Source organism: Poecilia latipinna, unplaced genomic scaffold, assembly GCF_001443285.1.
Source record: "Poecilia latipinna isolate Pla-1442-1.1 unplaced genomic scaffold, P_latipinna-1.0 Scaffold90, whole genome shotgun sequence".
NCBI lineage: Eukaryota > Metazoa > Chordata > Actinopteri > Cyprinodontiformes > Poeciliidae > Poecilia > Poecilia latipinna.
In genome coordinates, this window is record NW_015112706.1 from 225,046 (window position 1) to 243,591 (window position 18,546).

Genomic DNA, 18,546 nt, shown 5'->3' on the forward strand with positions numbered 1-18,546 from the left:
GTAGTGAGGTGAGCAGAGGCGTGACAGATGGACGGATTTGAGAGCGGGAAACGAATGACAGCAAGAGATGTTCTAAGCGCACAAACTCAATGTCACCGACAAAGACGGCATAACGAGACGTAATAAAGAAAATCCAACACCGTCAAAGGTCAACTGTTACTTTTCTCTGGCTAAAACACCAGCGTTTATCTGGATGAGAAAATTAATTAGTTCACCCATAAAGCAGCAGCGTTAAAGCTTAAAGTTTCCAGATTTGATGGCTGTGATTGAGCATTCTGACTAAGCCCCCCCGCCTCCTCCCAACACGTACATCCATGAAGCTCTAATTAATAGCCCGTCACAGCTGTCAGCAGCGCTCCCTCTTCATCTTTATGTAATATCACAAAAGCATGCTCTGGCTTACCTCTCCGTCATGCTGAGCAGCTCCAAATGGGAGCCGGCTAGTTTGACCTTCACAAGTGCAGCCACACAGGGAAAAGTACTTAGTGTAACGAATATTCATAGCAGCGCTGCTCCAGAAGCGCCGTCGACAAGTGTGCTGACAACAAACCAGATCTGAACCTGACTGCATCCATCTGTTTTTGACTTAAAGCACTTAATGTGTGCATACTTTAGTAGTAGGGCTGGACGAAATGGCTGAAAATGTGCCACGATATAAGCGTTTGATAATTAATAGTTTTTTGTTTTAAATATGTGAAGTACTGGTGGCATGGCCTTTCCTCTTTTATCCACAGTTTTCATACTGTTCTTTAGTTTTAAGCATGGTGAAACCTAAACTGTTGCTGTGCCAGTTACTCAACAGGTTGTTGCTAGGTAAATTACTGTATCTAGAAAAGCAGGAAGCAATTTGAAAGAAAACTGTATTTTCTTCAATATGTCCAAGAGAGAGTCAGACTTTCAGCAGATAACAGGAAGGTTAAACAAAACGCAGCTAGAGTTTCTGTCCTATCCCTTTCAGTTTTCAACCTGTTTTTGTCATTGAACATACTACATTTAAAGTTGTTAGAGAATACACACAAAATGCTTTCTATTAGGTTTCACCACACTAACTGGAAATTTGAATCCATCAAATCATATTTGGCAGATCACATTGCTACAAAAATAATAGCTTGGAAATTGGCCACAAGTTCTGATTTGTGCATTTCTAACGCAGAACAAATAGGGTTGCACAATATAAGAAATGAGTGCATTAACAATATTATAGGCATGTGACCTTTAGTGTCAGCTATGTCTGTACATGATATATTCAAAAATAATTGTACAATTCTTAAGATTAGTGGATTTTCAATAAAACCCAAAAAATAATTTGCACTTTGCTAACACAAAACTACAATTAGAGAAGAGTACAAACATAATATGACTGTTTCTCTATGAATTATCATATTCCTGATACCAATGTATTTCAGCCTAACTTTCTAATCATACGGGTAGATCTAAAGAGGAATGGCAAAAGCAAATAAGATGGATTAGCAGTGCTTGCCAACAACTGACGACAACAACTGTGAAATATTGTTTATGTTGCCCACATATTGAGCTGTTGGCATATTGCGACAGTCATGATACTGTAATACAGAAACAATCTTCAGTCAGAAGCCTTCTCAAATTCGTTGAAAGACTGACTGCTACTGGAGATCCATGATGTCTCTTTGAAGATACTTTGATATTAGTAACAAAAATGCTTAATTTCCTTGTGGGACAAATAAAGTTTTTCAAATAAATTTAATTCAAACATCAAAGATCACAAATGATTATCTAATCTTGTTTTTTCTGTAAAAACAAAATCACTGGTTGAACAATTAACAGCAAGAACATCATTTCTTCCACATTAATTTAACGGATCCTTTTATTTGCAGGTTTTATACCATTTTAGGTTAATCAGGGTTTCAATGAGCATCTAATTAGTAATTCAAGCCTCTCTGTTACCCTGTGGTATAAATCTGAAGTGACACAGAGACCTATTTCTTTTAGCCAATGGCCCCAAGGGTGAATACCCATATTTGTTTATTTATTTATAACTATATTTATCTTGCTCACACACTCAGTGAGCAGGGAGGTAAAAAAATATTCAGAGATCACTATCAGAGTACTGCAGCAAAGAGAGGTCACCAAGTCTCAACAGCAACCATTAGACACCGTCTACGTGCTAAGAGGTTGTTTGGGGTAAATGTCAAGAAATATTCAGTGAGTACAGCATGGTGGAGGAGCTGTGATGCTGTGGGCTTGTTTTGCTTTCAAAGCCCCAAGGTTTTGCTGGAGTATTGGTAAATGGCTCATTTTGGGGGGTTTTCAGCAAGATAATGATCCACACACCTCACTCTACATGCTTCAACTTTGTGAAATAGCAGAAGAAAAGCGATGTCTTAATAGCAAAAATAGGATGGTGCAAAGTATTTAGATAAAAAACATTGCTTTCTAACTCTGGATTATTCTTCCAAGGAAAAAAAAATCATCCAGACAATTTTTTTTTATTTTGCACAGTGAGATCAGGCTGCTGCAGTAAAAAAATGTGTTGCCACATCTTTATCAGAACTGGTAACACATTTATCTGCATGTAATAAAAACTGTTGATACTTTGAAGCTAAAATACCAATTTTGGACCAAAACTGCATACTGTTGGTTTTATTTTCTGATTTAAATCCCACAAGACTTTATTTCAATTCACATTTACACAAAAGGCAAAGCTAGAAGCAAACATAACTTGATAAACTGACCTTATCGAAACTGTATGAGATTTGCCATTTCAGTCTAAAAAATGTTCAGCTCACACTGTTCAGCGTGATTTTTATTTTTTATTTTTTTTTGCTATAGCGTACTTCACATGTATACAAATCAGCATAACAAGTGGTGCCTCAGTGTTATTTTTCTGAGTCATTCCTTTCAAACGCTGCTAACAAGAGGGTGACAGAGCTTGTCGCTGCTCTGCCTCATGGCAACAGAAGACTTTAAGGTTTTAACATTTAGCTGTATAACTAACCAGCCCCATGAAAAACACTGACTTTCCCCACATGATGCAATACTAAAATAACCTGCTGCTTCATCTAATTTCCATCAGCAATCAGCGTCTTGGTCACACAGCCAACACCAGGAGGCTCAACAGGCTCGAGTCATGTTGTTTCTGAGGTGAAGCTCCAATCTGCAGGGAAGCCTGTCATGTGTGCCATCAGTATGCTTCACATATTTCCACCCCCTCTTCTTCCTCTACAGCAGAGGTCACTGCAGCATGTCAGCCTTCCACTCTCAGATAGTTAAAATCCTTTGCTTCTCGGCTGAAGGAGCTGCTGAACTGAAGCCCCACTCCTCTGTGATGCTTTGGAAAAGGCAGATTGTTGCCACTCTGACGTGAACTGATTAGTCACATTTTTGTACAAAATGTCTCTCTTCAAAGAATACATCACATTCTTGGTATGTGTGACAAAGTATTTGCCCCCTTGCAGATTTCTTCTATTGTTGCTTTTCTTTTTTTTTTTTACCTCACACCTAAATGTTGTCAAGTATTATCAGACAAAGGAAGCTTCAGCTAAAACAAAATGCAGTTTTTAAACAAAGATTTCATTATGAAGGGAAAAAAATCTCCAGACAAACTCGGTCCTATTTGAAAAAGTGATTGCTTCCCCTACATCAAATGCTACTGGTTAAAGTATTTGCTTCACCCATAGCATTCAGGTGAAGCAGTAGCACACTTATTTGCTGAATTTCTTCAATTAAGCCACATTGGAGGGTTTTCAATTGGAATTAGATTCAGACTTTGACTAGGCTTCTCCAAAACCTTTATTTCTGCTTTTGCAACGGTTGGGTTGCTGGTGTGCTTTGGATCTTTGTTCTGCTGAATAACTCAAGTGTGCTTAAGCTTAAGGTAGCAAATAAAGACTATTCTTCAGGATTTTATAGCATTCATTTCTTTGAAGTGCTCTTGGAATAATTGTTTGGTAAGTTGGCAAACCCTGGGAAGGCTCTCCACCGTTTCCTCATGTGGATAAACACTCTCACTCCAGAGTCTCACAGCCTTACAAATGGGTTTAAAAATCTTTATCAGCTATGAATAACTTTGTAATCCGATATTAAATGTCATAATCTAGGGTATGACGTGTTGCTTTTTAAGATCTTTTAGCCAACTTCATGTTGTTCTGTTTAAGTGATTTCTCAACTTTAAAGGTCTGGTTAAAAATGTGGATGATCACAGTTAATTTATGATTTAACAAAGTGGGCAGTTACTTCTTCATATAGCTCCAGGTTGGTTTAGATAACATTTTTCCTTAATAAGTAAAATCATCCTAATCTTTTTCCTGTATTACAATCTGTTTAATGACCAGAATCATTTAAATGTATCAAAAATACATTTAAATCTGATAGAGTATTTGCAACTCTATAAGGTGCAAATACTTTTTCACAACACCACACATTGGTACTGTTTATGGGTGTAAAGATGGAAAGATGCAGCCAAGTTTTGCAAAAGATGACGATGGCATTCATGATCCTACTTATAGTAAATCCATCTGAGTTTCAACATTTCAGACAGTCAAAAAAAATGATCAATCCAAAAATGCTTTGGTTGAGCTTCTGTACAATAAGATATTTAGACTCCCTCACACTACTGCACATCTTTCTTGTGTTTCTGTACCACATGAAGATAGAAACACAACAAAAAAGATAAAGTATCGCTTTCCTATGAAGATGAAATTATACCTAACATGATCTCAAACTAAGCCAACATGCAGATATTCCCAATATATGCATTGACCCAGTGATCATTTTGCTTAATGCTATGCCATGCAGAAGCTCTGTCTGCACTGATGATGGGGATTCACTCAACTCAAAATCCCAAATGGTTAGAGTGACTGATATGATGGCATAGCATCATTTTGTAATTAATTTAGCTTATAATTACCACTTACAGTATACATAGCTTGTGTATCATGACCTATGACTGAAGACTGCAAGGCAATTCTAAATCATGGATAACAAATAACTATAACATCATGGAAAATATGCATTTTTACACCCGTCATTGCAATATGCAGACACTGTACAAACTAATGGCACATTATGAACGACACATGGAGTAAATGGCTTTATCACCTTATACTTAGACCCATGTAGAAACAGGCAATTTACAAATATCAATATATATTTTTTAAAACATTACATCTTCAAAAATGTTAAAAATGTTCCACAATATCATTCCTATGTATTAAAATTATTTTAACAAGATGCCAGTGAAAGTGCCAGAGTAATCAGAGCTAAAAGCACACGTCTTTTTTTTAATTTATTTATAAAGAGAAAACAATTTCAGATTTTTGGGAATATTTCCAAGAGTGTGACTCTTCACTCTTACTAAAGTAACACACAACTGTAAAACTTAACTTGGCAAACTTCAAGCTAGCTAACAAAAAAGCAGTTACATAATATTATCAGTGTACCTCAGTTTATACCATGATGCAGGGAAACTGATTTATTTTTATTCAAGGTTTTCATATTCTTAGAATCTCGTACTGACTCACATCCAAACCCACGTTAAAAGTGTTTTTCAAACATGCCAACACACAGGATTAGAAACAAGGAAAGAAGCTTAAACCCCCCAAAATTCAACATAAACTACTACGTTCGATGAAATAGTTTCTCATTAAGCATTATGTCTTAACTTCACAGGCTGTAATCTAAAACTCTGGTCTATGAAATACATATAATGTTGATAATGTTGTTTATATTCCAGATAAAACTCTGCTCCAGCAGTTATGTTTCTACCATTATTTTTCTCATTCCTTTGCAGAGCACACTAGAACAAACTCTTCACTGTCCCAATTTTAAGCCTTTTGTCTTCATTTTAAATATTTAACAGCAGTTCTGTTGCAATATCCTCAATGGTGATCTTAAACTGTTGTGGCTTTTTTACACGACTTTCTTCACAAAGTCACACCGTTTGCTTGCTTAGATGTGACTTTGCATTATTTAAGCTGAGATAACCAGCTGTTCAGACGGCGCTTGTTTACAAATCCAAAGCTAGAGACAATAGACAGATAAAAATATCTGAATGCTTGGAGATCCACTTTAATGACATTAAAGTGAAAAATAACAAAGCTAATACTGACCCACTGGCCTTCGAGGGGTTCCACTTATCTCTACTTTCAGCTGCAGAGATCGAACCGTCTTGGTTGAGGTTTCATGCTTCGCTATAAGCTCCACTCAGGAACACCCACACACACACATCTCTCCATTCACTTCCCTTACTTGTGAGTTTTGGCTCACAATAAGTGTAGGTGTTGAAAGTGATGAAAAATTACAGTAAGTAGGACAACAGGCGCCGCAACAAAACAAGAGCCATGCTTCTAGTTTCCCTCTGATAGTTAAGAATACATGAGCACATTTATCCATATGCTTATGTATTTAGTGCCAAACAACAGAAGGAAAAAAAAAAAAAAACAGGGCATTGTTTTAAACGATTGTAGCACTTTAGCAGTTGCCAAATGATTCAGCCCTATTGTGAAGGGCAAAGACTCAGAGGCCCCTAAAGAGAGCAGCTAAGCCAAGATCAGAGTCGTCGTCTTACTGAACTGGAGAGATGACACACTGATCTGAAAACACTCTGTCCTTTAATACGCTCAGACTTCTAGCATCGTTTTATGTGATTAAACGCTGTACACCAGCTGGCTGTCAAAACACAACAAACTTTCCAACTGTTGAGTTGGACAGAGAGGAAAAGTGGTGGACCGTGCAATCCCAACTCAAAACGAACGCAGTGACAAACACAAATGTTCTTAGCTTCAGATTGTGTTGCTGTCGAGATAAAAGTCGGTTTGAAAATGGTCAGGAAGGCAGGTGAAGGGAATAACTGAACATTTTGAAATCGAAACCCAATTATACCTGGTTACCTCCAGCTGTCATTAGGCGAGGCACACCCTGGACACGTCGCCAGACCCTCACAGAGACACAAACAATCACACACATGCATACACACACACGCACGCACACGAGCACACTCATTCCTGAGGATAACTTAGAGAGATTCGGTTAACCTAACATGTTTTAGAACTGGAGAGAACCCACACATTCACCGGGAGAATATGTAAAATAAAGAAAGACTATTTTAAAAAGTTATGTTTTTAAGTATTATTATATCAGCTGGGAATGCAATGAAGTTATGCATGAATCTTCAGTTCTCTTGCTGTGACTCCCTTTGCCTCTTTTTGTTTTCCCATTATGCAAGTCAGTGTGGTGAGATCATAGTATTATGTCTGCTTTCAAAATACAGACAGGATGTCAAAACTGCAGGGGTGTGGCATATGACACTGCACCATCAACTGAGCATAAAATGTGTGTCGTTTGTGATTCATAAAACCTTTTTCCTATTTTTAAACAAATGAGAAAATAATTAAATCCTGATTATATACACAGGTAAAACCAGGACTGATTTATTTGACTCTGATTACAGATTTGTAAGATGCAGTGTCTTCTTTGATGGGCTTCATATATTTTCACATCTTTATAGGCTTAAAAAAGCACCAATCTAACCGCAATAATTTACAGTTCTATTTCTTCAAGCAAAATTTTAATGACCATAAAGAGATTTAGGCGTTAAATCCAAACAGATTTTCTTAATTATTTTTCTAAATTCCACATGCATGAATTGTTTTTGCCTCTTTAATGTCATACGAGCGGTTCCTCTTTTCCCATCCCTGGCTCCCGCCTGTTCGGATGTTCCAGTGAACATATGCAGGCCTTCGGATTTGGCTGATTACATAATTGGACATTTTAACGGTGAATATGAAGCCACAATGGCCCATAGTGGGGGTTTTTAAACCGGCTGCTCATGATGTGCAGGCTCTTGTTGCACAGCAACGTTCTCGACTGGAAGTGTTTCTTATTTATACAAGTGGCATAGCTGACACCACTGAGCAACGGAGTCAACGTTGAATAAATCTGGTCACATAGCAATAGCACATTTTAATTGTTTTATATATAAGTTGATGTTTTTATATCAACCATTCCACATTTTTGTTTAGGTGAAAGAGAAATTCGTGCAGCTGTATCAATGTGGTGATCAAAAGACGCCTGCAGAAAACCAGAGAGCTTTTGGTCGCCTGCGTATCAGCACTGCAGTCTGTGGTAATTAGCGAGCTGAGCAGCGAAGCTACTGTGCAGCTCTGACTGAGCCTGCACCATGGCAACACACAGGGCTGTTTCTGAGCACAGCCTCCTCTCCACTTCCCCTTCCTCTCCCTTCTTTCTCTATTTCCTTTCCTCTTCTTCACTGCTTCATCCCTTTCTTTGCACCAAACCTCTCATTTCTTCACCTCTTCCCCCAATCCCCCCTGCTGCTTCCCCTCTTTTCCTCTCCAAATCCCACTCTAATGCATCCCGTCCTCTCTTGCATCATCACAGCCCGGATCGACACGACATAAAAGGCACTCGCAGAGGGCTCGCCGTTGCTGCTTTCCTCGACGTTCTGGAAACACAGACTGATATTTTCATGACATATGGCTTCCTGCATGACGTATTTATACATCCTTAATTTATCCTGGACTTTACACTGTACGTGCTAATCATAACAAAATATCGTCTGATGTGTCTGAAGGATGCCAATGTAAAGGCTTCATTTGTTTAGACCAAACAAAATGAAATGCATTTTCTGAAAAATAAAGTGTGTGTCTTAATGAGAAGTAAAAGACTTACCATAATATGTTGACAAAAATTTAGAGATTTTTTTCCCCTTTAATGACATGAAAAGAATTTAAGAAGATATTGCTTGAAATGCAATAAAAAGCCAGATTACAGTTTGAAAATACACTCACAGATCTTCATGATAGTGAAAAACAGGGAAGATTGAAGGTTTGCCAGCCCCTTTCAGCTTCCTCCACTGAAGTAAGGAAGTGGAAGTATCATGTTATGGGGATATTTTACCGCAGGAGGGACTAGTCCACTTCGCAAGATAGATGCTAGTGGACAAATAGGCCGAATCATGCCTGCAAATTAAATTTAAAAAAGGCTTAAGGACAACAAAATTTAAACTATGAGCCTTGACCTAAATCCCAAAGAAAGTCTGTGGTTAGAGCTGAAGAAAATTTGTAAGTAAGTCAGTTCTGTCAGAAATAATGGGACAAAATTACAGCAAATATGAGAAAAATAAGAATGAAAACTCAAAATGTTTGACTCAAATGGAAGCTTAAATGGCAGATCCTACGGAGTTGTATACAAGTCTGACTGAAAACAGAAAAATGTTCTGCCTGATTTAAATCCAGAAAGTGAGGAAAAAATAGTAATGTGAATTTTTAAGTACGGTAATGCATGAAAATCCATAATTAACTGTATAAATATTTGAAACACATTTCTTCACTACAATTTCACCACTGTTTAAATATCACACATAAATCTACCATGTCTTTTTTCTTTACAGTTTCAGATGTATGACCCTCTTTTCTTTCTTTAATCAGAGTGTCTCGGCTTTTTTTAATGTGCATATCGAAGTTGAAACAAATGATGTTAAAAGCAACCATTAAGCCTAACCCGGCTAACCCTGTTAAAGCTTGAAGGGCAATGTGCTGAAGAAGGGTGAGCTGCAGCTGCAATGTGTTATGAAGAAAGTAAATCCCTCTTCTGAGGCAGAAATTAGTTTGTATTTAATACCTATGTCTTCAGACATAAACCTCACTGCTATGCAAGACACAACAAAGCATTTCCTTTGTTCTCTCCTTGCATGTCTCAACTTGTGTGACATGAGCTTAAGGCAGGAGAAATAGTAAGGGCAAACCTTACAGACTGTGGTTTTTGATAATAGAAAAGAGTCCTGCGTAATGTCTAAAATATTCTAAGATTTCATGCCCAAATACAAGTACTATTCTTTTTAAGAAATTGCTTAGTTTCATGCTTTCTTCTCCTTAAAAATAAACTAAAGATCTTAATGTTTATATGCAAGAAGTCGGTTCATTTAAATGTTTATATCAGAGTTAAAAAAGAGAAAAAATAACAGGGTTTTAATTTGAGCTCTACAGTCGAAAATCTCCATCTACAGCCAAACAATTCCTCTACCGACATTGGCTGAAATGTCGGTAGAGTTTCTAGTAGAGTTTTCTCAAAGAGGCCATTTCTCAAAAGGAAACATAAAAAGCCCAAGTTAGAATTTGCAAATGGACCCAAAAACAAAGATGGAGATATATTTAGTTTGATGAAAACAAAATTAAAGTCTTTGCCCTTTACCACCATCAAACATTTAAAGGGACGCTTCAAGTTTTAAACGTGAGATCAGCATCTCAACTGTGAAGTAAGGAGGTGGAAGCATCGTGATGCGTAGGGATTTTACTGCAGGAGAGACTGGTGCACTCCACAAAATAATGTGTGAACAAGGCAACCTGTAAACCTGAATCAGTTACTTCAGTTCACTCAGGAGAAATGAAGTCTGCTTAAACATTTCAGCAAACTTTTAAAAAGCTTTAGAATACAGTCTAAAGGATAAAGCTCAAATATTAACAAAATGTCTGTAAAAATCAGAATTTGAATAATTTTGCAAATAAAACACCCGTGGTTATGTTAGCTGACAGGAAACAGAAAAGGTGGGGAAAAATAAAGATTGTGTCTTTCTTACAGTGTATCTAAATGTCTGGTTTGTCAATGCAACATCACTATTACAGTTTGTGAACCAACTTTGGTGTTAATAGCCTGGAGATTTTCTTTAATAACCATCTACAAACATCTTAGAGGTTTAAAGGTTCATAATGTAGCATTTGGATGAGTTGCTAAAAGGGTTTTGAAATGTTTAATCATTACATGAATCTGCTTTTGACTTGGACCCACCCATAGCACACAGTAGCTCCATACTAACAGGAAATCTATGTTAATCCCTTTAAAGGCATGAGCATTTAAATGATTCAAAAGTTCATTTGTAATTTCTGTGATCTCTGATGATTACAGGTTTTATCACTTTGGAATTTTCCATAAAGATTAGCTTTCTTAGTACATTATCCGTAACCATTTTTATTTTATATATCCATTTATCAACTCATATCACTATGATATGCATCATCCTAACTACCATCCATGATCCTGGTATTCTGAAATTACTTTAAAGCAAGCATTTAGTCTTATTTTCAAGTATTTGTATACTTATATTATCATAAGACCTTTTTATTAGAATTTAGCCTTGAATTTTCACTGGGTCTGTTCGCTGAATGCTCATCATTCAAATGCATGCATACTCAAAGTGAGTTTCTACAATCAAATCCCAAACTTAAAATGGACCACAGCATAAATACATTATCAAAGAACTCAGTTTATGTCGGCCATATGTACAAACAATATTGGCATATTATTTTTGAATAAAATACTTAATCGTCTTTAAATACATGTGGAATATGCAATGAAACTAATTTTTATTACCCTGCAGTCCTGCTCATTATAATATAACAAAGTAAGGTAATGAATTAAAAGTTTGGTTTTCATCTGAGCTGCAAAAAGATGTGCTACATTCTGAAAAAATATTTGAAAAAAAAAAAGTAAAGATACACACAGCAAAGTAATAAAATCCCTGAAAACAAGTGCAGAGTAGAGACGTTATACCAAAAGTGCAATAAAATCTGTGATATTAAGTTGGGACTGCTTGTAGTGTTTATCTCCATGATACACGACCCTTCTTTATCTTTCTGTCTCGGAAACTTGAGATGTGTGCGTTCTGTTTTTCTGGACTCTGTGGGCAGTCAGGTCACTATTTTACTAAGAGAAATGACCAGTAATAGAAGGAGGGACATGTTTAAAGATGGATTGCTCTGCGAACATTAGGCAGACATAGCTCTGGACAACATTAGCTGTCTAATCAGAGGGGGAGCAGGAAGTCATGTGAGCCAAACGTGCATGAAGCACTGTGTTTTGCTCCTGCTATTTGTGTCTTTGTACTGAATTCACAAAGCAAAGAGGAATATATCCACTTAGGTAGAAACTGTTCCATATGGACAGTGAATATTTATTTTTGTATTTGAAGGACAATGTAAACACAGCAATGCAGCAAGTCATTTTACCCATTTTTTAAAAACTAAATCAGGTGTTAGCAGACGGTATTTTTGGTCAAATATGTTTGAGACAAACAGCTCAGTTTTTTAAAAACACCAATCGATTTTCTCTAGTTCTAACTTGCATATTTATGCCGGTTTCCCACCACATACATGTGCAACACCTCACTGGAATGAAGGCAAACGGCATGAGAACAGAAGGATGCTACGTACTGAAGCATCACTTGGAAAACGATGCTTAAGGGAGAAAAAAAAATAAACCTCTGATTTGTATAATGTTTGAAGAAAAAGTGGAGGAAGAGAAAGACGGGAGTGACAGAAATGAAGAATGCTTCAAAACACCATCCACACCCCCACACACAGAAATAAGAGGCCAGACCAAATGGCTGAAGGGTTGCTTGGATAATGCATTAGACAGAGATGGCACTCAGAGCAGCTACACATGGTAAGAAATGCGCTGCTTCGCCAAATGTCTTCAACACACACATACACGCACAAAGAAAATGGATGATAGAGTGAGGAATAGCAGTCTGAAAGCTGAGCTACATGAGGAAATGCTCAAACTCATCATCAGGCAGTTTGTGAAGAGCAGCTTTTAAATTCTTTCAACTCAAAACTGAATAAAAACTGTGGAAAATTATTTATAGTGCATGCACACACAAAAACAAACAGCTTCAGGAAGGACAAGGTGATCTCCATCGAGCACCATCAGGTGACGTAGATGTAGAGGTGTAAGGATCAATCGATCGGTCCTGATTTCCTTAAGTTTGGGTGATCGGCGATCGACCGATACGTACATGTGAAACCGAGCTTACCCATTGTCCATAGGGTGCATTCACACCAACCATGTTTAATTCACTTCTAGTTCATTTTTCTAGAAAGTCCAGTTCGTTTGGGGATGTGTGAATGCACAATCAAACTCTGTTCCGCCTACAAACCTCTGTCTCGGTTTGAAAGCAAATGTGAACGCCAAGCGGACCAGAGACTGCACCAAAAGCGCAGGGGATTCTGAGCCGCTTGTTGAAGAGTTTTTGCTTGGTAAATTTTCCAGACTAAAAAGAAATCCTACAACTGCTAAAATCTAATGCCACTCCATCTTTATTTACATGTCGTGAAGAAGGAAGTTGTGCTCAGTGACTTGTTCAGAGGTTTTTATGTCATTTCCTTCAGTGGATCTTGGTGAGAACTTGATTTTCAATTAGTTTGGTTTGTTTGTTTGACACAGTGCAGTGTGAAAATGAACAGCACCAGCTGAAAATCTAACATATGTTGCAATTTTTGTCCCCAATCGAACCAAGTCTACTTGACTTTTAGGTGTGAAAATGTCCTTATTTACATTTAAATAGCCACAAAGCTGCTGCATCTGGGCATTTTCACTTCGCATTACAAGGAAACCTAAAACTCAGGAAACTTTATTTTTGGTTTGTTTGTCTTCAACTGACCTCTCTGTATACATTATTTTCAGTAAAAAGCTCAAAACGGCTCTGTAGTCTAACGTATTGTGCAAGTTTTGTTTGTTTTTAAAATGTAAAAAATGATATACTAAAGAAACTGAATTCTTAATTTCCTTCATTTAGTAGTGTTTGTAACAGCAGCAGTTCTTAGCAAAGCTAAATATTTTACATCCTTAGAGCCAATGGGAATATTTAAAATCAATTCAAGTTGAGGGTATGACAAAATAAATGAAAACAAATTAAATATTTTACTAACCTCTTAAAAAGAGAAAAGGCTTTTAGAAAGAATCAAGAACTTAGTCGCTACAGCACGTAAAATAAAAGCTACTTAAATAATGTATTTATTTGAACTTGCAGGCAGCTGGAAATTAAAAAGTAAGCCCTATCTGTACATAACAGCGTCACATTTACAATCATCCTCTTTGACAGTTTTATTGAGTAAAACTACTTTCATTTACCAACCAGCTCCCATCACTTCATCTTTAGGATTTTATCAAACGAAAGTGAATTACTGTAAAATTAACTACACATCGCCTGCAGATGTGCAAAATTAAAAACCTATTTCAAATGGTTTGGATTCGGGCCTGTGAGACACAGAGAGGCTTTTAATGTGAAACATCTTAACAGGAAATACCACATTTGGCAGACCTGGCTAGTAATAATAGGGTATGACACAAAAAAGAAGAAATCAGGCGACTATGTAACGATAGATAAATAACTAGATGGACAGTCAGTTTCTAGTGCAGATGTCTTAGTAAACTTGAAATAACAAAAACTAACTTAAAAGTAACTTTTCAGCAAGATTTAGCCACTTATTTTAAGTAAATAATTCCTTAATTTTGATGAAAATGCTTCTTCCATTGGCAGATAAATTAACTTATAACATAGGAACAATGTCTTGTTATACGTTAAATAAACTGCCGATGGAACTAGTACTTTTTTGTTGATATTAAGGAATTATTTACTTAAAACAGGTGGCTAAATCTTGCTAATAAGTTACTTTTAAGTTAGTTTGTCTTATTTCAAGTGTACTAATATATTTTCACTAGAAACTAGACCAAAATTACTTGGTAAGATTTTCTGTTTTTGCAGTGTAGAATATCTAAAAGTAATACAATTAGTAATGGTAAATATTTCAGTTAAAATATAGCGAGTGATGCATGATGTCCGATTTAGTAGAAGAATATAGTTATTGAGAATTTTAGCCCAATATAAAGAACTCCTAAATAATTTAACTGCTACACTAGTCTTTCAAGGTTAGCGATTAATAATTATAAATATTTTAGTTACTTGAATAGACTGTATGTTGCTGAAAAATAAGAAATTCATAAGTTGCTCAGCCAGTTTCGATTTTGGAGGCATTTTTTCTGAATTTAAACAATACACATACGAGAAAACAGCTTTTAAATAATGGCTCACTTCAGTGCCTGGAGAGGCTCAACATGCATTCATTTTGTTTTTCATTTCTTAAACAAAACAAAGGTTTAATTGAACTTAAATAAATATAAGTAGCTTTCCAGGTACAATCTGCTATATTTTTTTAGTTGTTTCTTTTTATTATTCAGCTCTTGAGTTCTGTTTGAAATTTATGTGCCTCTTTCTAAGTGTTACCAAAATAACAGCTGATATGGCAGTGAAATAAAAGCAATAACTGCACAAGCACTGTTGAAAGCACCCACACACCCCCACGAAAATGAAGAGGAGTCAGAAGGCTCCGGGACCAGCTATTCACTGATATTGATTGGATATACACATATTCCATGGTAACATGTGGGTGATGGAAGCTGCTACAGTTTGCAAAGGAAGTCGGCGCATTTTTACAAACAGAGGTTGTAGAAAATATACATAAACATCAGTTCATACTTCTACATGCTAAAGCGACCAGCGCTTCTTTTAATTAACATTTACAGAGCGAAGCGTGAAAGATCCCGGTGTGCCCTCCCTTTTAGCCCCAACAGGAAGTCTCCCGCTGATTCAGGAATCCAGTCTGCCCTGCAGAACGCTGTCACATTTCTAGGCCAGTTTCTACTGTGATCAGCAAAAACCTCTAAATAAAACAAAGCAGGCAAGCAAACAAACAAACAGCATCCTCCCCTCCCCTCCTGTACTTCCCTTTTCTCCTGTGCTGACTGGCAGTGGGAGCCAGAGTTTGTGAGCAAGTGAAATGATATGGGGCTGAGTGCTGGCCAGTCCTCTGACAATGACCATATGGATCACAGGGACATGGCAGCCTCTGCTTCCAGCGACACACACACACACACACGCACACGCACACACACACACAGCGTCATTCACCTGAAACACTCGAATAAAATCCTACATAAACCATAAATCATCAGCTAACATGAACCACATAATGAGCAGAAACAGGCGTTGGTGTTGAGACATTTCCTCTGAGTTTTCCAGACATGGCTTCCATGTTGAAACAAAATGTACAAATCCAGTCTGAATGTCTCAACAAAGCCACTGAGTGGAGACTTTTAAATTAAATGTAGGAGGAGGGATTCAACACAGTTCAGTCTCCAGGTAAACATTTTATATCTTTGTTATGAATCAAGATCTCCAGCTTCCACAATGGCGACTGGCTTGTCAAAGGTTTTTGCAGCACAACAATGTAAATAACTGTTTTGCCTTTTCTCACAAGCTTCTCTTTAACTTGGCCTGGTCACTAAATAGTTCATTTTTCTTCCTTCAACAACAGAAAATTACTTGAAATGTATTATCAACTTACTGTTAAGCATCAGTAAATGTATTTATTTGTATTAAAATGCATAAACTGTTTGCCTTTTAGTGGACTTTTGTTAGCACTGATATATAAAACTACACTGTGTGTGTATAAATAAAATTTAACCCACAAACTTCAATTTATTCTCTTTTCTTTCTGCAGATCAAGGGTTTTTGATTTGTGTCTAATTTCTTACATTTTTTCTGTTTTGGTTTCATGTTTTGTATAATACTGACATATAGGAATCTGCCATGTTTGTTCAAACATGTTTACACTTGAGGTTAGATTTAAATAATATTGAAACTCAGTAGAGACCAGAATATGCATTAAAACCCTAAATTTCTTTTTGCCATGATTGTAACAGTCTGAATATGATTATTAACCGGAGTTGCTGCCATGTAACTTATTTTGCAAACAAGATGAACATTAATAGTCCCGTTATTAGATCATAATGGTAAAATTTCAACCATGATGAAGTGATAGGACAAAACAGAAGATGATAAGTTACTGTTACTAAAAGTGATAGTACAAGCCACTGAATTGAAGGTGTATTAAATTTTTCATGGACTGCTTCTGCATTTCTTAAATTATTAATAACTCATTGGATTATGTCCTATTTAACTAATTATAAGATCTTGTGAGAACCACAAGGCTTCCTTTCGTCTTGTTATTGAAGTTTGTTTGGAGACTGACAATAATTAAATCAATCAACTTTTTATGAAATGTTTGAAATCTGAGTTATTAATTGAGTTAGTTATTTAATACACAGCCCAAAATAATAATCTTTAATATCTTGTTTACTCCCAAACATCCCAAAAACCATATAAAAATGAATTAAGTATTTACAGCACAAGCATCAGCTTTTAATATTAGACTTTAACAACCTTAAACAACACATCTACCATGAAAACAAGGTAAATAAGAATGATAACTGACTGGAGTATTAACCACCCACCACCAACAAACAAAGAAAAGGTATTTTAAATTTAAAGCCACAGAATTTTACAGTATATCTACAATAAAGTCTCCAATAAACATAGCACAAATCAATAAAAGTGGTTATTAACAGTTAGGGTTTTTAAAATTTACTCTGCTTATATAACTACTCAGTCCAGTAAAGAGTTTAACTTCAAAGAAGGAGGGAAATGACTTACATTAAACACAGAAATCCAATATCCTTCTTCTGACATGACAAAGACGTAACAAACAAAGCAGCTTCCTACAGAAAGCAGCCCACCCGGGTTTCAGTAGGTAGGGTCATCTGGCCTGTCTACAAGCAATTTCTATTACATTATTTTGAAGATCCGTCTCTCTTTAATCAACTTATTTCCCTTTAATTTACAACATTAACTTTCCACTGCATCCTATGACGGTTTCTGATTCAGAATGTGAGCGTTTAATAAAGGTCAGAATTGTATAAATATTTTTTTCTGCAACTAAATTGACATAATTTTGTTTTCAACCATCTGGATTTTGTACACAATCTGCAGGCAACTTGTATTAAATCATTGTATTGGTGAAACAGAGCTCAATTTCTGCCTATATCAACTTAAATCGTCAAACAATAGTACTTTTTCTTCTTTTTTATTTCATATGTACGAGGAATCAGATTAATAATGCACAGAATTAGAAGTCAGTCTTATTGCAAGAGACTCAAATTTAAAAATCTAATTTTGAAAGCGGTAACAGCGGCAAAACGTTGCAAAAATTATATGTGCATGAAGGGTCGTTTAACTTAAGATTCTCCTTCTTGCATATAAAGCGCTTAATAATCAGGCTCCATCATACAGCAGAGAGCTGATTGTTCCATAAAGCTTCTGTATCTCTATAGTCATACTGATTCATTTTACCTGAACATTTTTCTTCAGCAGTGGAGTCCTAAGCAGTGAATGTTTATGAGGATCTTTGCATATGAATGCACTACCTGTTGTTTTTATGAAAAAAACGAAATAAAAACTAAACCAACCTCAGCAAACACCAAAATATGAGTTCAGATGAGGATCATTTGTCAGATTAAAGCACATTTTTGAAAATAACCTTTAAGCAAGTTTTAAAGATTTTCATTACTCTTCATTAGGATAAAATTTCTGTATTAAAATGTTTTTTTATTGGTCTGATGTAATATTCTAATCTTAAATGTCATGTTTTCATTGGCACAAATTAAGACACAAAAACAATCAAATTCCTGGAGGGACAGCTATTTATTAATATTTGGACAGTTTAATGGGTTTTAAGAACATTCAGATTTTTGATAAACTCAGGTTCGTTTATTCCCTGCTCTGGAAAATACATGTGGACCTTAATGACTCTTAATATAGGATAACTTACAATGTCAACTGCATAGTCATTTAGTTTTAAAACATAAAAATAAGTTTTA

The 18,546-nt window shown here is 36.2% G+C and overlaps 1 protein-coding gene across 11 annotated transcripts in view; it reads right to left on the reverse strand.

Annotated features, from left to right (window-relative positions):
* The window catches only part of dlg3 (discs, large homolog 3 (Drosophila)), a 114,759-nt gene that overhangs the window by 65,112 nt on the left and 31,101 nt on the right, over nt 1-18,546 (reverse strand). The window lies entirely within an intron of this gene.